Source organism: Buteo buteo, chromosome 3 (genome assembly GCF_964188355.1).
Source record: "Buteo buteo chromosome 3, bButBut1.hap1.1, whole genome shotgun sequence".
Taxonomy (NCBI): Eukaryota; Metazoa; Chordata; class Aves; order Accipitriformes; family Accipitridae; genus Buteo; species Buteo buteo.
Window position 1 is genome coordinate 32,700,722 of NC_134173.1, and position 16,016 is coordinate 32,716,737.

At 39.4% G+C, this 16,016-nt stretch overlaps 1 long non-coding RNA gene and 3 other non-coding genes across 4 annotated transcripts; 2 read left to right on the plus strand and 2 right to left on the minus strand.

Annotated features, from left to right (window-relative positions):
- Nucleotide 1: 1 nt before the first annotated feature.
- On the minus strand, nt 2-10,434 carry LOC142029461 (uncharacterized). Its single transcript, XR_012649927.1, has 3 exons — nt 10,300-10,434; nt 9,896-9,988; nt 2-383 (listed from the first exon to the last, which is right to left on the minus strand). It is a non-coding gene; the product is annotated as an uncharacterized LOC142029461 (long non-coding RNA).
- Nucleotides 2,801-2,873, plus strand: TRNAA-AGC (transfer RNA alanine (anticodon AGC)). The gene has a single exon. It is a non-coding gene; the product is annotated as a tRNA-Ala (tRNA).
- TRNAA-AGC (transfer RNA alanine (anticodon AGC)) lies at nt 3,794-3,866 on the minus strand. The gene has a single exon. It is a non-coding gene; the product is annotated as a tRNA-Ala (tRNA).
- Nucleotides 10,435-15,028: 4,594 nt separating the features above from the next.
- On the plus strand, nt 15,029-15,101 carry TRNAA-AGC (transfer RNA alanine (anticodon AGC)). The gene has a single exon. It is a non-coding gene; the product is annotated as a tRNA-Ala (tRNA).
- Nucleotides 15,102-16,016: the final 915 nt, after the last annotated feature.

A 16,016-nucleotide genomic window follows, 5' to 3' on the forward strand; every position in this document is an offset into this window, starting at 1 on the left:
CCCACAACACTCTCACTGCAACCATGTCTTTTAATAACCACAAATACAAACCGCCTTCCTTTTACTGACTCTGTGCCTTTATCATGGGTAGTAATGCCAGAGCAAACATTCAGAACACTTAGTACCATTTGACCTTGAGCTTGTCTATTTTTTTGTCCAAGATGACAAACTCCGCAAGTACTGTGATAAGGCACTTTATGCTAACTTCCATGACAAATTCACAACCTGCGGCCTTTCAGTGCCACCCAACTCGCACTAGACTTCTCTGAAGAGGGCAGCTGCTGCTTCTATGTTGAGGGAAGTCACATCACCGACAATGCAGTGCAGCAGCTTGAAGAGAATACAAAACTCGCACTTGCCCCAATGTCCCCTAAGAAGACCACCTAGAAAGCAAAAGTCAAACCTGATTAAATTGGCTTATATCAGTTTACATTAGTGTTGCCAAAGAGATGCATCAAAGTCATCTGTGGTAAAGTGTCCTTGTTTCAGCTGGGATAGAGTTAACAGTCTTCCTAGTAGCTGGTATGGTGCTACGTTTTGAGTTCAGTATGAGAAGAATGTTGATAACACACTGATGTTTTCAGTTGTTGCTCAGTAGTGTTTAGACTATAGTCAAGGATTTTTCAGCTTCTCATGCCCAGCCAGCGAGAAAGCTGGAGGGGCACAAGAAGTTGGCACAGGACACAGCCAGGGCAGCTGACCCAAAGTGGCCAACGGTGTATTCCATACCATGGGACGTCCCATCTAGTATAGGAACTGGGGAGTGGGGGTGGGGGGAATCGCTGGCTTGGGGACTATCAGGGTGTCGATTGGTGGGTGGTGAGCAATTGCACTGTGCATCATTTGTACATTCCAATCCTTTTATTATTACTGCTGTCATTTTATTAGTTTTATCATTATTAGTTTCTTTCTATTAAACCATTCTTATCTCAACCCACGAGTTGTACTTCTTTTCCCAATTTTCTCCCCCATCCCATGGGGGGGGGGGGGGGGGGGGGAGGGGGAGTGAGTGAGCAGCTGCGTGGTGCTTAGTTGCTGGCTGGGGTTAAACCGTGACATAAAGTATGTGGACACAAAGCCTTCACAGCTGAAATACCCTAAAGAAATGAAAAAATGGAATTAAGAAGGTCAGGTTATTTTCAGCCATGTAGGTAAGGAAGTTCTCCCAACCAAGTGGAGAAATTAGAAAGTTTTACTCATCATCTTACATGAAAACTTACCAATCACAACAAATTCAAGAACACAAAACAATGGGCTGTCAATTACATGAAATACACATTTTAATCACTGAAAATAGTACTGTTACAGAGGTCTGTCCTCACCCTTATCTGACTTTGGCATCAAATTTTTTCTGTGAGCTGAATTGTCCGAGCTTTAGGCCTTTTCAGTGGCAGCAGAGTGAGATTTGGGGGTGAAAAACGGAGAGAGGTAATCTTCTGTTTTCTTACTGACTCAGACTGCACAGGGTAGATAAAGAAAACTGTACAAAGAGCTGAACCTTGTGAAATATGATATGGGAAAGTTCCCAGCTGCAGACATGCAGTGGGCCATCTCTGAGCCTAAAGATGTGTGCCTGTGAGAAGGACTGAAACCACTTCTGCGTATTTGTTTTCCCCTTAAGTTTACTCCAGTGAGGTAGATAAAGTCAGTTACAATATACTGCAAGAAACAGTAAGAACAATTTTTTTCTGTTTTGTTGTGGAGAGACTGAGGTAAGGCAAAAGAATATTTAAATTCTATGAGAACGTTTGCAGTGATAACTGTGGTTTTAGTTCCACATGTTGGCCTGAATCTGGATTGTGATAGATTTGAAGTACTATCTTACTTTAGACAAGCTATAACTAGCTGATGCTAAATTTCATAATTTATTTTCTTTTGACTGGATGCTGCCATCCAGTAAGTTAAATCCATTAGGGAAAACTGCCAGCACATGTACTGTTGGATTACTGCACACATTTTACTGCACTAGCAGAACTTACTTTTCTGCGTTTAAACAGAAAGTGAGAAATCTTTTATTATATCTTTCTCATTGCCTTTGTTGTTTAATAGTATGCCAGTGTAACCACTCTCACTGTAAACTACATTTTCCTTCTTTAAATCCAGAAAGCAATCCTTGATTTAATAACCTGGGAATAGAGCTTTGCCAATGTGCTTCTAACTGAAAGTCAGTTAGTGTAACTACACTTGAATTTTTATATTTCTGAAATGTTTTTAGTAACTCCATATATTTAAGATGCGATACTATTTTAACTAAATCATCCAAGTCAATACAAAAAGGTAGAAATACCTAGCATATAACTTAGGAAGATATAAATGAATACTTTCTCTCCATAAACTACGATAAACATGAACTTTTAAACCATGGCATTTACCATTTACATACAGTTAATTAGAAAATAAAGTTGGAAAAGAAAATAAAAAGACTTGGAAAACAAGAAGGAAAATCTCATTGCCCTTCAGTGACTTTTACCAGTATACTTTCTAGACTTACAAGTCTTTTGGTATCTGCATTGTAACAGAGGAAAAAAAGTAGTTCTCTCTCCTTCTTCAATAAACACTAGAGGAGGCTTTGTTCAGGAAAGTAAGTGTTGTTTTATCAAATTAACATAGCAGAAAATGCATTGGTATGCTTCTCATATGTCAAGTGAGTATTCTGACTTCTAAGCTAACAGGCTTTCCACATAAATAGTGATGATTCAGTGTTATTAAATTAGCAGACTGACTCAACAAAGTAATTATATCTAAAGCAGCCAAGCTATGATTCAGCAGAAGTAAATCCACCCCTCATGTTATTAAGCAAGGGGAATTAGCTCAAATGGTAGAGCGCTCGCTTAGCATGCGAGAGGTAGCGGGATCGATGCCCGCATTCTCCAGTGTTTTGAGAGACTGAGAATTTACAGCAGCGTAAGATTTTCTTCCATAAATTGTTTGGGTTTGTAAAAGAAAATATATAGCTAGTAATATATACCATTTCATACAGCAAATAAAACGGGAAAAAATTTCAATCAGCAGACTACACTTGTGAACTCTCTGAAAAATTATTTCTTCACAAAACGACCTAATACTAATGTTATTCTGTAATACAGGAAATAAAATTCACTTCTGTCCCTTACAAGTGCATTTAATTTTAATGTGAGCATTTTGTTTTTAATTACATGAAAAGTTAGTGAAATTCTCTATAAGAAGATGTAAAAGTATGTAGTTGTCTATATAATTATCAGCTCACCATAGAATTACTGTCTCTCCAGCTACCTTGCACCTGTTGTAGCTAGGATGGGCATGACACACTTGCTCCTAATCTGAGTTTCAAGCGACATTCAATCTCTCATGATTTCACTCAATTTCTTCCTCAAGCCATTATAAGAAAATAATTTGTACTTTAAAAAAAATGTTCAACTTTGATCAACATTAACAATTTTAATCATTCATATTGTGCATGTGCTTCTTAAAATTGACTAATTTTAATCCTTACAAAACTGTTACAGAAAAATGCCTCTAAATTTAAAATAGCCCCACAAAATAAGGTAGTGTAAACAGGGAACTAATATTGCACCACAGCAAAAAATCAGAAGAAACAGTGGTATCTGTCAGTGTGGTTGTGTTTCATTCTTTAAAACCCATTAATAGGAATTTATTTCTTTTTTTGTGCAGGCAGTTACACTAATTTTAGACAAAATAGAAGTTTACAAGCCTCTCTTTTCCAAAACAGCAAAAAAATTACAACTGATAACTGAAAAAAATGAAGTATTGGTCACAGTAGTGTTACTTAAAAGTAACACGGTTAAGTCGCAAATGGAGAATGCGGGCATCGATCCCGCTACCTCTCGCATGCTAAGCGAGCGCTCTACCATTTGAGCTAATTCCCCCTCTAAAGTGCAGTCTTTGTTCACTGTCTCTTCCTACTTTTGCGTTTCTCACTTACAGAATAACCCACAAATTATACTGAAATTTGCTCTGCTCTCTCAAGTACAAACAAAACTTTCCTTCCTAAATCACATTGATTCTCCACCCAAAAATCACACTGGTAGCTGGGCAGTAAGAGCCCACTGCTGGAGTTCTAATCCCTTACCGAAGTTACTGGTAGGCAGTAACAACACAACTTCCTAGTGAAATACAGAAACAATTAGGTCTTTCTTAAAGCACATTACTTTTGACAGCCTTAGAGGCAATTTTGCCTAACATGAAATCTGTACTCCTTGATGTAATAGCACATGTTTTATTCAGCTGAGCTGCATCTGGATAACAGGTCTGGGTTTCCAAGCAATTGCAGATTTATGTTCAAACCAAACAATGATGACTGCTTAGAGAAATCAGGATATATTTAAAGATTATATTTTTCTAAAATAGACTTTTCCTATTTGTAATCCCTAGGTGGACTAGAATCAGATAAATTACTTTACCCATTTCCACATTTTACAATATAATAGATGTGACTGAATAGGTAGAGTTCTTCCAGTTCTTTCTTTTGTGGCAATGGAGTCTGGGCCCAAGTTAAAAAAAGGGAAAAAAAAAAAAGCACTCAGGCAAATGGAACACTGGAAAATAAAGTAATAGTTCACATTATTTATTTCCATCTCTCAGGAATTCTTAAGGTGTGACTACATCACCAGATAAAGACTCACACACACATACATGTAAAAATCAAGAATACATAATTAAAATTTAAAAAAAGCCAAAATCACGGCTATAATGAAACAGCAGTGAAAATGCTGTCCAGTGGTTTTGTTTCAGCTCTGCAAGATCAGAGTCAGAAAACACAAAGAATGTAGGGTCTCCAATGTTTCCTGTTATTTGAACTTATGTACTAAAGTCTCCTACCTTTGAAAGTGGCATTTAGAGAAAAAAGAAGTAACTGATTATGATTTCACACTATCATAAAATAGAAATAAAGTAAGCAAAAGAGATCTACTTTGCTAGAACTGCAACAGGCAGATTTGTTGACCTAATGTGACTGACACATCACGACCACCATGTATCAACACACTTCATGTGTTTCAGCTTCTTACTTCCTCAATCTCTATATATTGTCATTTAACTTGGAGGACTGAAGCCATATCCCGCATATTTAGATTTGCACAAATAGCTGCTGATTCAGAGTGCTGGGAATTATGGTCAACTAACTGTTAATTAGTCAGAAAATAACACTGAAATAGATAAAAAGAAGAAATAGCAGGCAGTAATAGAAAGACACACAACTGACCCCAAGAAAAGGAACCTTGGGGAATCCTTGTAAAAAGAGGAAGGGGAATATGAGTGAACCCTTCAGAAATCTTGTAAAGTCTGGGACTTTCTTTTGCTTTGATTCTAAAAAAAAAAAAGGCAAGAGAGAATTGTGAACTTTTATGTAATACTGTAAATGTAGTACATCTTTGCCTTTCTGGAAAAGAGTATCTGAAATTAAATTTATTAAATAAGTCTAGAAACAACTCTCTTGCAGTTTCTTTCTTGATTTGCCCAAGATGCTTTAAGACACATGAATCACACTGACATATAAAGATCTTTCAATTCTCTCCTCTCCAAGGGCTCGGTGATCTCAGAAAGTACAATAACCAAACTCCAGTCTTTGCAGGACATCTAGGTTAATACCCAAATAACACATATTTGATTTTTTTAATAAATGGGATTATACTTGCGTCCATGAAATAAACCAGAGTATCAAATTTTAGAACATTTTACTGAGCCAAATATTTAAAGAGTACATCCTAAGTCATCCTCTGCATATACAGTTCTTGCCGTGCCATATATAATTCAACAATAATATCTGTGGAAGTTCTCTGCAGTCGGCAACTCAGTACTTAGCCTTAACCAAAAGTTAGATTCAGAGACAGTGGAGGTTTATTAGACAGTATCAAATCCCTCAAAGTCAACCTGTATGTAATCATGCTTTAAAAATATTTGACCATCCTAACTCTAACACAGAAAACTTTTTGTGTGGCATTTCCTCCAGACTGTCACCTGTTCAACCCTGATAATTAAGCTCCTTGCTATTGTGCTCTTCCAACTTAGATCAGACTTTCAAATGCATTGCCCAAACTTTTTTTTTTTCTCCAGAAGATCCCAGACAGCATGGTACTGTGGCATTAGGACTAGCAGAATCTCAAAAAGGGAGGAAAAAAGGTGGTAGCAGAAAAACATTTAAAGCAGAACATCTCAAATTTACATTTGTACATGTATGAATGGTTTTACTACTGTAGAAAGTTCTAACTGTAGAAAGGATGGGGATAGTCTGTGAAGATACTTCTGGCTTTCTAATGAACACCACTCCCTCATTACTTTTCTTGGAGTTCCATTCACAGCATAAGACAATTTCTGAATGACTGTGGGTTTTTTCTGAACCTTTGGCTTTCTTGTCTGAGCAACCTACATCATCTTTTAGCAATACAAGTCCCTTCTTCTTTTTCCTTTGCCCATTATGGTATCTGTAATTTCTGACACCATGAGCACAGAACTCTTAAATGTAGACAAAAGATTTCAGGAACCTCACAGCACAACGTCGCTCAGAATATGCAGTGCTTCAAAAGACAGCGCAGAAAACCTCTAAGCAGCTTAATTAGGGGAAGCCCAAGTAGGCCTGCAGTTGCAAATTCACTTTTAAGATAAAACAGCAGCAGCAGTTTAAGACAAATACAGCATTTTTTTTATCCAAAGGTACTCTGGTATTATTTTAGGAATGTAAACCAATTATCATAACAAAAGGAATAGAAAACAGACTCTTCTAGAGAAGGCAGGAAAACCAAAGAGGTGAAGAAGCAGCAAGATGCTAATTATCATTGACCAGAGAAAGAAGAGATAGAATTCACAAGCTAGCACTCCCATTAGTTATAAATCACTAACACTAACCTCACTTTCTGAAATCGTCAAATGCTGCTGCAGCATCCAAGATGCCAAGTCCCTCTTTCGCACCAAGAGCTCCGAAACATCCAGAAGTTCCTTTGCTTAGTCATATTTTAACTAGAAACACAGTACTTCTGCTTATGATGAAAACATTCCAGAACACCAGTGACTAAATCCCACTTTCAGAAGTGACTCAGAGTTATACCACAATTATGGCGCTATAGATTTCAGTACACCACAGAAACAAACTAGCTTTAAATAAGTTGGCTTGATCACTAAAAATTCCACTCAATATTTTACCCTGTTTTAGTGAGAATGCCTTCTGCTCTCTGTATGATTGACAAAAATAGGTGATCTAAAATCACTCACAAACAAAAAGCATGACTTTCCTCCGAACAGGAATACATAACTCTAAGGTTTGTACTTCAAAGCAATTAACACACACACCCCCAACCCAACTGTAAGTAACCCTTACAGATTTTCATTTGTGGTTGGTTGGTTGGGTTTTTTTTTTCCTAGTATTCCTTCAGAATAGAAATCACTGAAGTCTTAAAAACACCTATGTTGTAAACCAACCAACCAAACAGAACCCTTCTAATTGTGTTTGCATTAGGCTTGTATGAACACAGCCCAGGCAGGAACAAGGCTTCATCATGCCAGCTTCTGAATGGCAAAGCACATCTACATGGCTTAATTAAGGGAAGCACCAAGCAGGCTTACAACTGCACACGAACTGGCAAGTACTGCTGCCCATGAAACTTTTTAATTTGTTACTAATCAGTGGTACTCTTAAGGCTTTAACACAGCAAGTGGGGGAAAACTTACTTAAAATCAAACAAACCCCAGAACTAGGTATAAATTAAGCAGTGACAAAATAACCTAAGGACAGCTACAGTATGTTCAATTCATTCTTCTAGACAGCCTAACTTTCATGTTGATAGATTTATCATTAAAATGAAACAAATAATTATGTCTCCAGTTCTGTATCCAAAGCTGTATTTAAAGCATTGAAGGAAATGTGTTCTGGACCTCAGAAATAATTTTAGAGAAAATCAGTATCAAAATATGGAATTAGGCAACAAAACCAACACCCTCCTTTGGGAAAAGCAAAGCTACACAAAAAACCAGTACTGTAAATCACACAAAAAACCACACAGCAGGTCTTGAGTCAGAAGAAACCTCCTCCCAGAACTACTGCTGTTCTTTATGGCCACAATAACAATAAAACTTGATTTGTTGATGAAGATTTTACTGATCTCTCACAAAATTTTACCTCCATTTTACTGTCATTCATTGTTTTATATCCAGACCACAGGACAAAACCACGCTACCCCCCACCCCCCCTAAACAACTAACCAACAAAAAAAAACCAGCAAAAAAAACCCCTAACCTAGAAAGATTTGCTACTTTTAGTAATATTTGCCACTGCCATTACGCTGTTTGAGGAAAATCAGTGCAGTCCATCTGGGAGGTAATGTATCAGTACAGTACAATACTGTAATATTGATCAAGGAATCAATGCTGGAAACAGCTTAGCCAGGCAACCTAAGTAACTTCAGTTAGCATTAGCAGCCACAACAGAAGCCTGCAAGGACCCAAATAACTCATGTTAAATATGCTGCTTTTGTAAGAAGTACAAAACTATAATGTTCTTTGTGTGTATTTACCAGATTGGCATTTAAGTTAACCTAGTGCTAAGGAGGCAGTGAGCTGACATCTCAGCTCAGAGGGAGATCAGACTATCCTTTTATGCTACTCTGGAATCTCTATCTGACCACACAAAAATCACCATCGTGATTTCAACCCATAACAACCCAAAACTGAAAACTGAAGTACTCAGCAAGACATCCAAGTTATCATTCTCTTTCTCTAAAAGCATCAATGGTTTTTAAATTTCTGTCTAGATAATCATAAGGCTTCCATATTGGCGAAGATTTCATTATGTTTCCAGATGGGAAAACCGTAAGTCATATATTAATACGATTACGCATTTTGGTCTCTTTTTTAGGAAAATGGCTATATTCACATCACCACTTCCTCCTCTGATTTTTTTGGAAGACCTGACATCTCTACCAACTTCATGAGGGTTTCAAAAGAGTTTCAACATCAGAGGGCTGATGTACAATGCCTTCCTTGAACTAAGATGGCAATATAGAAAAACCTGTATTATTCATTTTACATACCATCCAGCTTCAGATACTCCTTCCAAACAGTTTAATAATAGCCAAAAAAGGCTGTTATAAAAGCAGTGAGATTGACTATGCCTGAATCCAAATGGATCTGCAACCTTTGTCTTCTAAATCACCACTATAACAATCCAAATTTTCTCCACATTCCCTGGTAGCTCCAGAAAGGAGAGGATGTGTGCTGGTTACACCTAGAGCTCTGCACAGGCTGCCTGGCTAATCAGCTATCACTAAACAGCACATACAGCATTTTCCTCATGTTCCTTTAGAGGCTCTGCAGAGCCATGGATTTTCACAAAACACTGGACATTTATCTTTCAGATTTTTAATCATTTTTGGTGCAAAAGTTACCAGGGGTGGGAGTGACAAAGATTTCCCTCATTTAGAAGAAGACTGAAGAAGATTTAAGATTCCCAAATCCTGTGGATTTTACTAAGGAACAGAACTATCTATTCACTAAATGAGAATTTCTCCAGAATAACGCAGTAGTTTTAAGAACAATAACCTCATCCAAACAAACAAAGCAGAAAAAGACCTAAGGAGCTGGTTATATAGAATGAGCTGAAAAATATGGTTGGCTGCAATGTTCAAAGATTAGAGGTTGAAGGTACACACAACTCAATGAAATCCAGTGTATGTTTAGCATTTGATTACTTAGGTCCATATGAAAATCTGAGAGCTTGTCTTTTTTTAATTTATACACCACCACACTATACAGTCATTTCAGCATTATAACAGAGAAACCAGACCTATCAGTAGAAGAGCTGTGTTCACTGATGAAGCTACCTGCTTACAGTGTACTCAAAACACAGGTATAGCACAGAACCATCACAACCAAGCTGAATTAAAATCAAAAAGTTTAAGTTAGCACCCACTTCGACAAGTTCTTCATCCCACGTCATCCTCCTCTGATTTGATTCTTCCACTTCTTTCTTGGGCTCAGTGATGCACTCTTGAGTGAACTCTGGCTGAATAGTATCAGAAAAGAAAGAAAACAACAGCTACTAAACTTTTACTAATAGAATGTAAGATTCGTGTTGTAGCAGGCGTTGAGAACGATCGAAGGAGAGCTGGAGCCCGAGCCACGGTAGCGCAGGGCAGCAGTAGGAACCGCCCCAGAAGAACCCACAAAACTACCCCCTCTCCTGCGGAACAGCACCACCCGCTGCACCTCCTCCTTCAACCAAGCACCCCCATGACCTCAAAACGAGCTTTCGTGAGACCCGCTAAAGCAACCATCACGACCAGAAAACCCCTGAGTAAAAGGCTCCAAACAAACCTCCCCCGCCGGCTTTGTCTTTCGACGGTCTCAGCCCGCACTCGCTCAGGTTGACAACAACCGCCGCGCAGCGGCAGGGGCCCGGGCCCGCAGGTTCCCGCCTTCCCGCCCCTCAGGGCCTGCCCTTCCCCTGCCCTTCCCGGCCACCGGGCGCCCCGCCCACTGCTAGAACCTTCGGCGGCGGCGCGTGCTTTCGCGCCCCCCCCCCCCCCCCCCCCCCCAGCGGCCACGCGCTGCCTCGGGCAGCTGCCGTCCCGTGTTGTCGTCCCCCCTCCCCTGCCGTTTGTTGTTGTGGGGTTTTTTTTTGTTTTTTTTTTTTTTTTTTTTCCTTCTTTAAATATAAATGGCGCGGTGAGGAGGCTGTGCTGGGACGTTTGCTGTTGTGTGAGGAGGGGGATGCTGTAGCTCGGTCCCCCTCCCAGTCCTTCAGGCTGTCGTTGGGATGGCGGGTGAGTCTTCAAAAGAAAAGCCTCGCCTGTATGGTGAGCCTGCCTGGTGGCCAGCTCTGGTGTTCCCTCCTGAGCCACCCGGTGCTAAACTTACCTTCTGTATCAACGAAGGGAGAAGACAGGGTTGGAAAGAATGGATCTTGTTCTAGATTTGACAGATGCAATGGTTGTAAGTAACAGCTGAGTGGGTATGCCTTTAAATCTAATTTTTTTTTTTTGGACTGTAAATTCATAATTAGGGTTGTGCTCGTGCATTATCCTAGGCATGGCTTTGAGGGTGGAGGTTGGAAAAAGTAATTAAAAATATGTATATGGGTCTGTGTTTAAGGAGGGCAAAATTCTTACCTTAAAACCACATTCCTGGTAGTTTCTAGCACTTGAGAGCATGACTTTCAAATAACTTATAAAACATAATATATATCTTCTTGTCATTCTCCTTTTTTTCTTTAAGAGATTATAAAATTTAAGGCTCTTTTGCAACTGTAAAAGCTTTTCCTGTCTTACGAAAAGATCGTGGCCTCTGAACCTTTGACACCAAACATCAGGTTACCTGCTAACAAAAAAAGCAGTTTTATTAGAAAATGGGAAAACCCACCTTTGATTTATCCTGCTAGTGGGCTTGGTGAAATTCTGTAGGCTGAGCTGCTCCAGCTTGCACCCTTCTTCCTCAGTTCTTGGAGTCTCTGAAGCTTTGGCAGTAACCCATCTCCTGTGCATTTGTAATCTTGTTATCTTTGCATATTGCTAGACATTTTTCCTGAAAAAAAGTAGAAGGAGGAAAACCAGGAATTCAAAAATCTCTCTCAGCAAGAGCTGAGCTACTTTCCTGATGGCAAAAGTCTTTCTGTAGCTCGAGTGCTCTTTTTGCTAAATGTTGTTAGTAAAATTACAGCTACACTTCTCAAATGAATAAAAGGTTATGAAAAAAAGTTAATGGTATTGGACAACCTGAAACAAGATCAATGCAGACTTTGAATTGTTTACCAGTAATTTTAGACTATAGCAGCATTTGAATTGATAGTAGCCATCTCCAAAGAACTTTCTGTGAGGAAACCTTTATCTCTTCTGAAAATAAAGACAAAGTGGGTTTGGTTTTTTTAATCCTTTTATTTTAGAATAACAATGCTCAACAAGGCAGTTACTCAGGAATGCCTAGTCTAAATATGCTCTTTGTCATCACTGCTAAAAATGATTGACCTTTACCATGGAATAATTAGTGTTCTTTAGCTACCTCACTCTAAATTCCTACAGATGATCAAGTAAGCAGGTGCTGTTTAGGCCCAGATGAGAGTCCAAAGGTGATTGATTCTGCATAAATAAGATCACATAAAAAAACCCATGTGCCTTACTTCAGTTGCATTTTCTATCACAGTTTCTAATACAAATTAAATGCTTGTGATAAGAAAGCTTCCCCAAGTGAGAAATACGGTTGCAGCTTTTGTAGCTTTCTTTATAACTATCCAAAGACTTGACTTCTGAGTTGAATTTTTTTGTTGAAGTCTGGTTTGACAGTTAGGTGCAGCTGATGATACCTTCCAAGGGTCGTCTTAAGCTTTGTTACCAGTAGTTTATCAATTGTTTTAATTAACTTTGAGAAAGAACTAGGAGTTCTTGAGACATGCAAAGTTAAAATGTTTTCTACCTAGTGTTTTCAACACAGAAAACATGCTGAAGCATCTATGAATGTTCTAGCAGCTGCCATGGAAAAATTAATTATTTATATGGCCTTGCTTCACAAGTTTTACAAATACATCAATTTCATGCTGTTTTTAATCTTTAAAACATTCTACAAACATTAAAAAAAAACCTATATAAAATCATTCACACACACTACCCCCCCACCCCCCCCGATTTATTGTTTTTAACTCTGGCAGGACTAGCTTTAGTATTAATAAAAAAAAAAAGCATCTGACAGCTTAAACTAACAGATGGCCATAAACTCACAGCAGCTTTATTACTGATTATTACTCTCACTTGCTCCATTCATGCTCTTAGAGCTGACAACTATGTTTTTTTTCTGAATACCATTATTCTTTCTTCCCCTTTCTATTTTCTTGTGGCTGGCACCATCAGGAAGTCTATAGCAAATCAGCGGTGGAGCTTGTCAAGCACCGAGTGAATACTGCCATGCAGAGTAAAGACAGTGGGTTATCTTCAGTTATTCCTACTTTGTGTTGCCACCTGCCAAAGAATCCAGCTCCAGGAACAACTGAAGGGAGCTCCATCCAAGCTATCGGTCATGTGTCAGGGCTAATGTACATAAACCAGCAGATCCAGTGTCGCCAGAAGCCAGTAAGATGGTGTGAAAACAAGCCTGGCCACTTAGAAACCAGTCAGGTGGCAATCTTAACTCTACTCACACTCTGGTTTGATTTCCCCTTAGCCTGGCTCAGACTTGACGGATGAATAACACCTCCTATTCTGCTGCAGAGTGATTTATTTAGTAAAGAGTTGCTGTCTGGTGTAGTGCTGACAGCACAAGAACAATCTAATATGTAAATTAAGATGTTTAAGTAACAGTCAGACTGTCACCATGTGGAAGACTACAGGCTATATAATTTGGCTGTATGTGCAAGAGTATATATAGCTTATGGAGAAGAGCACAAATGCATGGTACTATGTCAAATCAGGTGGAGTTTGTAAACTCTGCTCACCCTACAGAGAACCAGGGTGCCAGTGCTCTTGCTGGGTACATTGCTTCATATGTGGTAGCAAGCTTAAGTTGCAAAGAGATACCTGAGAGTCCTAGGCTGTTAAAATAACAAGCAGGGGAAAGTTGTAAAGTGGAACTCAGCCTGGGTTTATCAGCTACGTGCATGTGCAAGTTGTTACGAGCTCCTTCACGCCATGGTTGAGCTCAAGTTTGAGGCTGTCTGTTGAGAGCTTGCTAGTTAGCCCCTCTCCTGACCCCCTGATCCCCCCCCTCCTTTTATCTATGCTTCGAGCTGTGTGCTGGGTTCAGGGAAGGAAGCGGCAGCAACGGGGCAGGGGGCAGGGAGGGATGGGAGAGAGGTGGGCGGGTGGCAGGGGGATGCGGGAATACCGAGGGCAGGGCTTTGGTGGCAGGGGAGAGGGCAGTTCGGAGGAACGAGGGAGGCAAACGCAGCCGTGGAGCGGCAGAAGACGAGGCCCTGGGCCAGGTCCGTGGGGCAGCGCCGGTGCAGGAGAGACGGCCGAAGCCACCCCGCTCCCCGGGCCGGCGGGAGGCGGGCCGGCCTAACCCGAGCTGCTCCGGGGGCGGGGAGGCAGCGCCGCTTGCTGGGGCGAGGCCGCTGCGCATGCGCCGGACCCCCGCGGCTGGAGGCAGCCGGTGTGGCAGAGGTGGGCCTGCTGATGAAGCTGGTGTCGTTTTTCCTACTTTCGGACAAATGCCGGAAGGAGGACTTATGCAGTCAGGAGCGTTTTCCAAGTATACCAGTTGATACTACGCTAGTAGTAGCGATCGATAACTGTCTCTCTAGGTGGGCATTTTGAGTTAAATACTTGCTGTAGGCAAGTAAAGGCAAGTATTACAATGTGGCCTGTTATCATACATTGTTATGTTCCACGTCTATGATGTAGGCTTTATGGTCTGTGTCAAGTCATGCAAGCATTTGTCATGCTTGGGTGTGTTCATTTTCCAAAAAGTCAGTGTTTTAAGGCCGTTTAAAGTAGTGCATTAATTATAGGAAAGTGTATTTGGTGAGGTAATAAATAAGGAAAATACAGATACATTTTAATTTCACTTGACTCTGTCACCCCAGAGAAGCCAGACTCCTTCCAAAAGGATGTGTGTGTGTATATACACCCACAAATATATATACATATGTATAAGCTTTGACGATAAAACTCTGTTTCAATCAAGCATATAATATTTTTCACTTATTAAACATTTTCTGAGCCACTTTTTTTCATGTGTATGCCTTGAAAACTGGAAAGAACATGGATTTCCTTGTTGAATTTGAAACAGTTGTTCAGTAACGGTTAGGGTTTTTTTCAGTAACACATCTGGTTTCTCGTAAATAACTCGATCTGTTGGAGAGCTTCTTGTATGAAAACAGCTAAATAACAAAGATTGTGCTTTATCTAACAAAGATAAAAGAGATTAATAAGATTATTCTGGTAGCGTACATGCTGAAAGATGCATCACATGATTCCAGCTGTGAGTTGCCATCAGTTGTCGGTGAGTGGAAAGAATGACTCAGCAAGAAACAATGAATTTATAATCAAACATGGTTGCATTGTAGTGCTTGGCAAGTCTAGAATGTTTAAGTATAAGTTTCAAAGCATTTTTTTCAGGTGGGGAATTAGCTCAAATGGTAGAGCGCTCGCTTAGCATGCGAGAGGTAGCGGGATCGATGCCCGCATTCTCCAGTGTACATTTTCAACATTTAAACAGCAGCATTTAAAAATATTTCCTATTTACACTTAATTTTTCTTGTATATCCGTGTAAAGAAACCTGAGAGAATTGTAATCTAAAAAAAGTTAAAACATTGTTTTAAATGTTTTTTTCAAAGTCATGTTTGTTCTTTTGCATACAGGGATAAAAAAATATAGTCTTTGCATGAAATAACAACACTTACTGACATTTTAACACAATAATAAAAGACATGAACAAATTGTAGAGAAAAATAAATGAGGGATTTTTTAATGTGCCCTTAAACCTTTCGTTTATGATTTCATTCAGTAGTTAAATTTATACTTGATATTATTGTTCAGTGTATAAGGAACAGAATTTTGTATTTCTGCTGTAATACTCATTTTTGTTCTATGTTGGTTATGTAGGCTATTTATTAGAAACAGTGGGCTAGAATATTCTATAACTCTTGTTAGTCCTGGTAGCAAGATTGTGTCCTTGGCTCGTGAATTTTCACATCTGTGAAATACCATGGAAATTTTCTCTGTAAATCTATGCTTGCACATTTTAAGTCTTCATGAGACTTTTTAAAATTCTGATTTGATTTTCTTACTTGCTCATTCTGGTATTTAACTGCTTGTACTTTCAGGTTGAGGCAGCATGAGGAAATGAGCAAAATGTACTTCCTATAAATACAGTGAATTTGTGCAATCAGGATCTCGGGAGTACACATATTAAAACAAATAGAAATCAGGAAACAAAAATTATTAATTGAGTTTCAAGTTAAGGAAGGAGGAGATACTGTGTGCATGGATGTGTGAGTAGCTCCTGTGGAGAAAGTAAGGGAGCTTGGAGATTCTCCCGTGACATGACAATAAGGGAGTTAGCCTCTGGATGGATGGGATAAAAATTGAATTTTCTCATTTCTCTC